The sequence below is a fragment of the Chelon labrosus genome (genome assembly GCF_963514085.1).
Source record: "Chelon labrosus genome assembly, chromosome: 23".
Classification (NCBI taxonomy): domain Eukaryota; kingdom Metazoa; phylum Chordata; class Actinopteri; order Mugiliformes; family Mugilidae; genus Chelon; species Chelon labrosus.
In genome coordinates, this window is record NC_140356.1 from 4,922,992 (window position 1) to 4,932,583 (window position 9,592).

Below are 9,592 nucleotides of genomic sequence, written 5' to 3' on the forward strand. Positions count from 1 at the left end.
CAAAGCCATAGTAGATTTACTATAAATGGCTTCAACATGAGTAATGTACTCCTCTGATATTAGTCAAGCAAAAGTTGAATATTTGTATCTTCATTTGCTCTACAACTTTGTCAGAATTATCAAAATAATATTCTAAATATCACCAGCCAACTAAAACAATGTAGAAAACATTATAGTTTATAGATTTATTTTACAATCCATTATTCTACAACAGGGTGTAGTAACACACCGTTCATCTCACAGGAAATTATTCCTACCAATATATTATTGAAACTGTAATAAACAACTATTTTTGTTGTTTGTTTGTTTTTTTAAATATGCCATCTCATGAATCAGTGCCAAAGACCAATTTTCCAAATACGACTCAACTTAATATATGTTGGCATTACGCACAGAAGTTATTTTATTTTTATTTAATTTTTTTTCTTGCGTTGTACCTTGAGATTGTTATTGCCGAAATTAGGATATTGATAAAATGATATCGACATATTCAATATCGTACTGTTTAAAAAACATGACAAAACTGAACGTACGCGTTCTAAAATATAAGTTAAGCTTGATTTGGCAAAATATAGCAATTGTTGTCACTGAAATTGCAATGTTGTTGTTTTTGTTGTTGTTTGTTTTTTAGGAAAGAACAGACATATTATGATGCCCGTTCAAGATACATAATTTCATTACACGGTGTGATTACTGTATTTTAAGGCATTCATTTGTAGTGTTTTCAAACAACGTTTTTGGCAGATGACATGTGGTCCCTACAGTGTTTGGTGTTTTTTTTTTTTTCTGTGGTGCAATCTGTTGCTGAACTTGCTGCTACGTTGTGGTAAGCTGCCGCTGTCCCTTGCCGACCACTTCAAAACGACTTTATCTCACGGGATGGTTGAAAATTACTCCTGATCCCTTTTCCCTGCAACTGCCAAGCGGATATCTTCTTGATGGGGTTACATTCAACCATTACACGTACCCCTTTGCTCAATGAAAAACCTGTCACAAAATGGCGGAGACGTACGTTAGCAGACCCCATTTTGAGGAATTGACATTAGACAGCGGAAAAGTGCGTGTCCTCGGTCGTAGTTTTCAAAATAGTGCTGTCTTTTTTTGCAAACAAACTGCGGCACACTGGAGTTCACCTCACGCCCGTTTGGACTCCCCACCCGTCAACCGAATTCTGGGCTAACGTGTCGGTCGTGCGCTAGCTTGTTAGCTTAGCAAGAACAAAAAAAGAAAAACACGAACCTGTTCTGAGCAGTTTGCGATAATACAATTATTCGCGTATACATGTCACGTTAACTGAGGGGATATATTCTCCACTGTGTCGTTTCTAGTTCATATCAGCCACTTATTTTTGTGCTGAAATCATTGTTCGAAGTGAATCGCTCGAACGCTAGCTCTACCGGCGTCCTACTTTGAGCGTGTCATATTACAGTCCCTCATTATCACTGCTAACATTTCTAACATTACCTTCGTGTGCGAGCGGTTCACATAGTAGCTCCCAGGGTAATGTTACAAGTATTAAACTGTTCCTATATGTAACGTCAAACAGCTGAGCACATTTCACTTCAAGAGACTCGCCAAACCAATTTAGAAGGACGTTGGAGTCGTTGAAGGCTCACTCGTGTTGGAGCTAACATGCTAACCGCTCCGTGTTTCACCCTTGCATTTTCAGTCAGTTGGAAGCTAATGTTACACTTGCTGCCCATTTAATGCGATTATTAATAACAACATACGACGTATAGGTAGCCACTAAAACAAATTAGTGCATACACGTTGCGTTTATGCAACGTCTGTGAGGCTACTTCATCGAGTATAGCTATTATGTGTCGAATATATGCTAGCTAACAGTGAAATCCACCTTTGTAGAGCCTGAATGTTGACAATGATTGTATTTATTTATTTCATTTATTAATTTATTTTAATCCTGGAAAAAAGTTTTGGTCTGTTTATAATTATACTGTAATAATAATTAAAATAACTGCTTCGTATTTAATATACCAATCCACTGTAGCCAAGTCTTAACTGCCTTTAATACCTTAATATGGTTATAAATGGCACCTTAATTGCATTTCTCTAAAGGGAAATTACTTTATGGATTTGATATTTGCTCATAGCTGAATGCTTTGCCAGAAAAAAATGTCCCTCTTGTTCTGATTCACATGGACGTTCCCTATAGTCAAGAGCATTTGGGATTATTAAATTATTTCATGTAAATCAATGCTGCAATTCAGTTTTCCATAGAAACGCAGCACTGGTGCACTGGTTTGTAGTAAATGTATATTGATTTTAATCAAATAATATCATTGTAATGAAGTGCATTTGAAGACGAAATGATCAGCAGTACAGTACAGATTCGTTTTGTATCGACTGATATCTAATACGTTACATAATAAAATATCAGATGTACTTGTTTCGGTCATTTTTTTAAGAAACTCTTTGATGTCTAATTATTTTCGGCTGGGAACGTTGTGGAATTTCATTGATTAAATGCTTGTACTCCAAAACATGGGTACTGTAAAATTATCTGATTGCTTTTTGTGTTATTTGGTGTAAGTCCTGGTTCACAGCAACTGCGCCATTAATAAAGTCTTGGAGATACGTAGCTGAAAAAAGTCCCATAAAATCAATCATTTGAATGTCAATGGAATCACAAATGGCTGCTTATTTTCTAACCTCCAGCCAAATATCATAATCAGCACAAAATAAGTATTACATATATTTTCAGAGGTTATTCTAATTAAGACATCACATATTATATTCATTTGATTCATTTTACTTATTTATGTTATAAATGAATGCCATAGAAGTACACATTAAGAGAAATCTATGGTCACAATCTGTTATCAAAAGGCAAATTGGCCTTAGATGTTCAGCCCTCGGTCCATTTATGCTGTATTTAAGGAGTGATTAATGGCGTGCAGTGGCTGTGGATGTGCACTTGAAAGCGCCATGGTCAGTTATGCCATCACACAGAGGTTCTCATGTGATGTGACAGCCAGGCCTTTAGTGGCATATGGCGCAAACGGGGCCACTGAGCCCAAGCTGCCTCCAAGCACCCAGACAAAAGATCCCAGTGGGACGCTAACTGCGTGTAACGTCCTTACACCTCCCCGCTCTCTGTGGCCTGCCTGCATGCCTGGGGTTTATCTGCTCTGAAGCGATAGCCATTTGGTGGAAGAGGGCTCCATCTTCTGGCAGTCAGGCATTACGCCTGAATGATGGTATGGATGCAGCTCATTGCCTTAGGAACATATTGTACTTGGAGGGATCAGTTGAGCGATTTTAAACTGGATAGTTACAGTTGAAGTGATGCATGCTGGGAGGCTGGGGGAGGGAGCAGTGAGTGACATTAAGTGTTATGCAGTACACTTGCTATTGTCATTAATGCCAGTCCAGTATTACTTGTGCGCACTATTGTAGTGGATTAAATATGAATGCAGTAAATGAAATATGTATATTTTTTTCTTTTTAAAGGGACAGCTATAGACAGGCGATCAGCGTCTGTCCAAAAATAGACCTTTATTTAAATTGAGAAAATACATACATCATAAATGACTCAATAAAATCACAATAAAAGTTGATGAAAAGCTGCAGGTTACTCTTGGTTACGTGATCCCTATTTGAAAAAGCAATCGGAGAGAGAGGGAGAAATATTTTGTCTCCTCCATATATTTCATTTATGCGCAATTTAATCTACATTAATTTGTCAAACAGTCCGCAGGGCTTTTAAATGCCCGAATACATCAATACTGATTACTGTTTTAGTTAAGCTGCTGAATAAAATAACCAACGCATGACATGAATGTAACCTCTAAATGAAGCCTGAGTAATGCCAAGTGTTCATACTTTTTTGTCTCAAACTGAAGAATTCCATCCATTTATAGACCTTTTAGTAAGTACGACCTTTTATTTCTCTTTTCTTGGAAGGATTGTACATTTAATTTCACAAACTGTAATTTGTATATTGTCATCAGTAGGTGGCACTTGTGTTTCATGGTGGTTTAAGTTCTACTGAGGGTGTATTCTCTGTTATCTGTTCACAAGACATTTCAGTCTTGTCACGTATCTCTCCATATGTAGTTTAGTTGCGATCACTATTTTTTCGGTTTATTTCTTGAATGGAATTGATGTCATCTGTGAAGGTTCTCAGTCATCCAGGTCATGGCATATCCAAACAAAAAAAACAAAAACAAGCTGAAGCAAGGGCAACTGGACTTTTATGGTTTCTTGAAGATGTTTTGCTACTTATTCATGGGGTTTCTTCAGTCCTGAATGACTGGAGGAAGTTTGGGATTTTGTTATAAAATTAGAGAAACGTCTGCAAGACTCAAAAAGTCAAATAGCCTTTGTATTGGCCTTTTTTCCCCAAATATAATGGTTCCATCATTAGTGACATTAGAAACAACTGTGCTTTTCGAATGAAACTGAGCATTGTGCTCGAGGTTACTACAGAACAATATACACAAGTGTTTTTAACCCTGGAAAGCATCCAAATATAGCTTCAATGAGAGGGATGTTGTATGAAAAATCTCCTCTGTCCAAGTAGCTCGATCATGTTTTAAGGGAGGTAAAAGATTCTGTGTTTGGTTTGTTTGAAAAATCAAAAAAGGTGGTATATAACTACATTGAAGAAAAGAAGAATGTTGTCAGAAGTGGGATTTGAGCCCAAGCATCCATCGGGAGACCGGAGGTTTCTTAGCCTATGAAGGTATCAATCCTTGAACCTTGCCCCTCTAGGAAGTACCATCCAAGTCACTCTGGACTGCAAGAACTGAACGACTTGAGTTCTTAGAGGCATCAGCCGTATCTTGTGTGTTTTATAGGGTCGCCGTGCAGCCCGGCTAGCTCAGTCGGTAGAGCATGAGACTCTTAATCTCAGGGTCGTGGGTTCGAGCCCCACGTTGGGCGCAATCTTTTTCGCTGTTCTCCTGTGTCAGTGTCGCAACGATTACATTATCTACTTTTTACTAAAACTACAGTAGTTAATAATATTACATATCCAGGAGAAAATTGAGAGATATATACATATTTAGGAAGAATTCCTTTAAATAAAAAAAGCTATCTCGAGTGAATTAACTTTTTATCTTATAATGTAATGTTTTTTTGTAAAATGCTCTTTAGTTCAAATTAAGTCATGTGCCAAATACAGAATGCGCGAAAAGTGAAATATGTGCATTCAACCCAATGAACTTAAAAGAAGTTAAATAGCACAAGGCTACTCCTATGTATACAAGTCTTTATTACATTTAAAACAGAAAAATCTTATTTTTATTTTGTTCATTTCAGACAAGTTTCAGATAGTCAGTTCCCTAGTTAAATTTTACCTATAAGATAATACGTGATGATGGAAAATCATACTCCTTGTCAAAGCAGCTCTTTCCCTGTTTCACGGAAGTAACAGATTCGTGTTGCCGGTTTGTCTGTAGTGACAAGAGAAGACAGAGAAGAAAAAAAAAAGAGAGACAGAAGAAAAAACTAGATTGAAATCTAAGTAGACTAAAAAAGCTTGTCAGAAGTGGGATTTGAACCCACGCCTCCATTCGGAGACCAGAAATCCCTTTTCCCCAGGAAGGAGTCAATCCTTGAGTCTGGCGCCTTAGACCGCTCGGCCATCCTGACAAGTAGTGGGCTACGTTCATCAAAGTTCCTGCAGCACGAGTTCTAACTTGAAGGTATGAGGCGTTGTCACCTAAGGCAAATAATAAAATAGCCCTGCAAAGTGGCCTGACTGTAAGAGTGTAGAGACTGTAGAGCAGTTTGAGTTTTTATTGGGGCTATATAAATTAATTGAACTGAATCCTAGTGTGTATTATGTACACACTAGTGTAAGGAGACTTCTGTTAATATTAATTGCTTAATGTTTTCCCAGGTTTACTAAGCGTTGCAAGTAACAGGAGCAAGATACTCTGATACAGGGTATTTCAGCTCCAGATAACCATGTGGCTATTCTTGAGAAGCTGCCTGCAGCTGGGCAGAAAAGTCTGGCTGAACCTGACACTTTCATTCTGCCACCAAACACTGCTCAAGGAAAGATCACAACCCCAGGCCATCTCCCAGGTTCCCTTCCTTACACCTACTCGTACACAGTCCCGCCATGATACCGTCTGTGCAGCTTCCAACAGTGCCACAGGTGATGGCCGCACCTGGAACCCCACAGATGTTCTTCAGTCTCTCATTTCTTTCACCCATGCAACCATCAGTCAGTCAAGCCATTTCTCACACCGGCAAGCAATACAAAAGAGCAGACTGTTAAAAGAAAATATATCAAGAAGACAGACGTAATCATTTTCAGTAAATGCAAGAAAGACAGAAAGCTCCCTTCACATCAGCAGTATGGCAACTGGTACTGTGAGGACTCTGAGACTCAATCATGTACTGATTGGAGGGTGGAGATGGAGAAACGGGGTTTCAGGAAAACAAAGATAGCTGGTGTGACTGCAGATTCCCCATAAAAGGCACATACAATGCTTTCTGCATAGCTATAAGATAATATATTGTTGATACCTTTCAGATCACATCAGCGGTCTGACTGTACTAGAGTGGTGGAGGCCATCTTCAACAGGCTATGTGCTCTGTACCCTAAGAGGATGTCACGGTCCAGTATGATCACCAACATGAGAGAGACCATCATCCAGCTCCCAGAAGTGAACACAGCCACTGTCCCACAATGGTTAGTAAATTAGTATACTTCTTTAAAATGCTTGCATGACGTTTCATCCAGAACTTTGTTTCTACCGGTTACTAACACGAGTTACTCATCAAATAAACCAGTGCTTGCCATACTAGACAAAAAAGTGACAAACATATCATAGGCCACATGCAGAGGATGTATCTGATTGCCTTTAGAAGATTCTAGTAAACAAGTCATAATCACTACAGTGATGTCTACCTTCAGTATCTCTGTGTTTGAACTGTACCACTAGACCCTGGAGGTAAAAGAGCTGTCAGGAGAGGGATTTGAACCCATGCCTCCATCTGGAGACCAGAAATCCCTTTAATTCAGGAAGGAGTCAACTCTTGAGTCTGGCGCCTCAGACCGCTCAGCCATCCTGACAGGTTGGGTGCTGGACCTAAACATCAGTCCATCCCTGGGCAGATGGATACTAGACTTCCTGAAGAACAGACCACAGATGGTGTAGATTGGCAACTCCATCTCCACCACACTGAACCTGAGCACTGGGGCCCCCCAAGGATGTGTCCTCAGTCCTCTGCTCTTCTCCCTCTACACAAATGACTGTGTGTCCAAGCACAGCTCCAACACCACCATCAAATCTGCTGATGACACCACAATCATTGGTTGCATCACAGGCGGTGATGGGTCATCCTACAGAGAGGAGGTCAGAGTTCTTTCATCGTGGTGCACAACCAATAACCTCCTGCTCAGCGTCAGCAAGACCAAGGAGATGATCGTGGACTACAGGAGGCTTCAGGGAGGAGGACACGCCCCCATCTACCTCCAGGGTGTAGCAGTGGATAGAGTCAGCTGCTTCAGGTTCCTGGGGCTCAACATCAGTGAGGATCATTATAAAGGCATCACGGCAGCTAGACCCCACCTCTTCTTCCTGTGGCGCCTGAGGAGGTTTGGCATGGACACCAGGATACTCTAAAACAATTACAGGTGCACCATCCAGAGTATTCTGACTGGGAACATCTCCACCTGGTACGGCAGCTGTACCGCCCTTGAATGCAGAACACTGCAGAGGGTGGTAAAATCAGCCCAGCACATCACCAGGTCAGAGCTGCCAGCCATCCAGGACATTTACAGCCAGCGCTGCAGGAGGAAGGCACAGCGGTTCCTCTCGGGACCCAGCCACCCCAGCCACAGACTATTTACACTCCTACCGTCTGGCAGGCGGTTGCGGAGCACCCACACTCTAACCAGCAGGTTCAGGGACAGTTTTTATCCACAAGCCATCAGGCTACTGAACTGCTTAATTGCCACATATGCACATAAAACATGCACACACATACACAATTTATTCTATTCTATATGTTTATCTTATTTTGCCACGTATTTTATTTTATTTATTGTATTTTTGCTTCTGTGAAGTTGAGTGGGCTACATGCACCAACAATTTCATTACTGGTAATGATGCTGCACTGTTATGGAGTATTTGACAATAAAGAAGCTTGAATCTTGAAGAGTTGCTGTGCATGTTTTCTTGTCAACACCAGAACAATATCCAGTTTCAGTGAGCTTAAAGGGGTCAGCTGGCTGGCTGAGGAGGCAGGCTGGGCAGCTGGAAGACTGGCTCTTTACTGAAGTATTTATAACAAAAAAAAAAAAAGTCTGCCGTAGAGGCTGCCATGGTTTCACTCCACAATGGCAAGGGTGCGGCTGAAACTCAACACAAACGAGTCCTCCTTCCCCCTCATGAGATGAAGCAGCTTTGAATACCACATGAAAAGATAGTTTGATGCAAAGGGCTCATCCTCCTCTTTGTTAGGTATTAAGAAGGCCAGCATTTGATTTTCTGACGGATGTTCTCAGCGATGTTCACGTGAAAACACTGTGGTGTTCAGCATGAGAACATCTCTTTCACATAAGGATGTCACTCTCTCCCTCATTTTCAAAGGTCCCAAAAACACAAGGGGCTGAGCCGCTGTCTACATTTCCAACCTTTTTCCAGTTTGTTTCCTTTCTTGTCAAGTTTCTTCTTGTTTGATTCTTCTGACCTTACCGAAAACTTTTCATTCATTTCATCTTCTGTACCCGCTTATTCCTGTGAAGGGTCGCGGGGTCTGCTGGAGCCTATCCCAGCTGTCATCGGGCGAGAGGCGGGGGTACACCCTGGACAGGTTGCCAGTCCAACCAATTTACAGAAAAGCATGAATTAGTCACTCGTCCTATCACGTCGATTGAGCTGTTAAAAATGAGACAAGACACCCAGAAGACAATTAGATCTTTGGATAAATGTGGCTGACACCACTATGAGAACATAGAACTTGCCAATTCATTAGGTACACTAGCAAAAAAAAAAAAATCGTCCCTACACTAAATCTCCCTTCATGACTGTTCTGATGTTCAGTTTATGTTGACAGCAACAGCATTAGAAAGGTGGTTATTCAACTGGATGATCAATCTGGCGTGGTGCTGTTAAACTGGACTGAAATTATCATTTAAGTGTATCTGTCACTTAGCCTAGCCCACTGAATAAAGTAGGGTTGTTAAAATAACAGAAATATGTTGGTACAACACATTGCAATTCAAAAGTATTACTAACCACACCCTGCGTAATGAAAATATAGTTTAATCAGCCACTCTCTCTCTGCTGTTTGAAACTAATCCTGAATACAACAACTTTAATGGAGGTAGGATTAAATGCATGACTGTCAGAATGCATTGCCTGGTGAAGTGGCAAGTGAGTGTTCACTGAACCAAGGTGGAAACGTTACATAAGGTTGAATCACAGGGATTTGAATTCAAAGTAGCATTCATGCATCCTAAGCAACTGAAGCAGACAAGTACAACAGCTATTTACTTCATCCTTCCAGTTTATTCCCTAGCTTATTTTAGTCATCAGTGACTTTATTTAGCCACTTTTTATTGGCTTTTCATCATGCAGTAAAATGACACTCAGGTGAGCCGAGACTC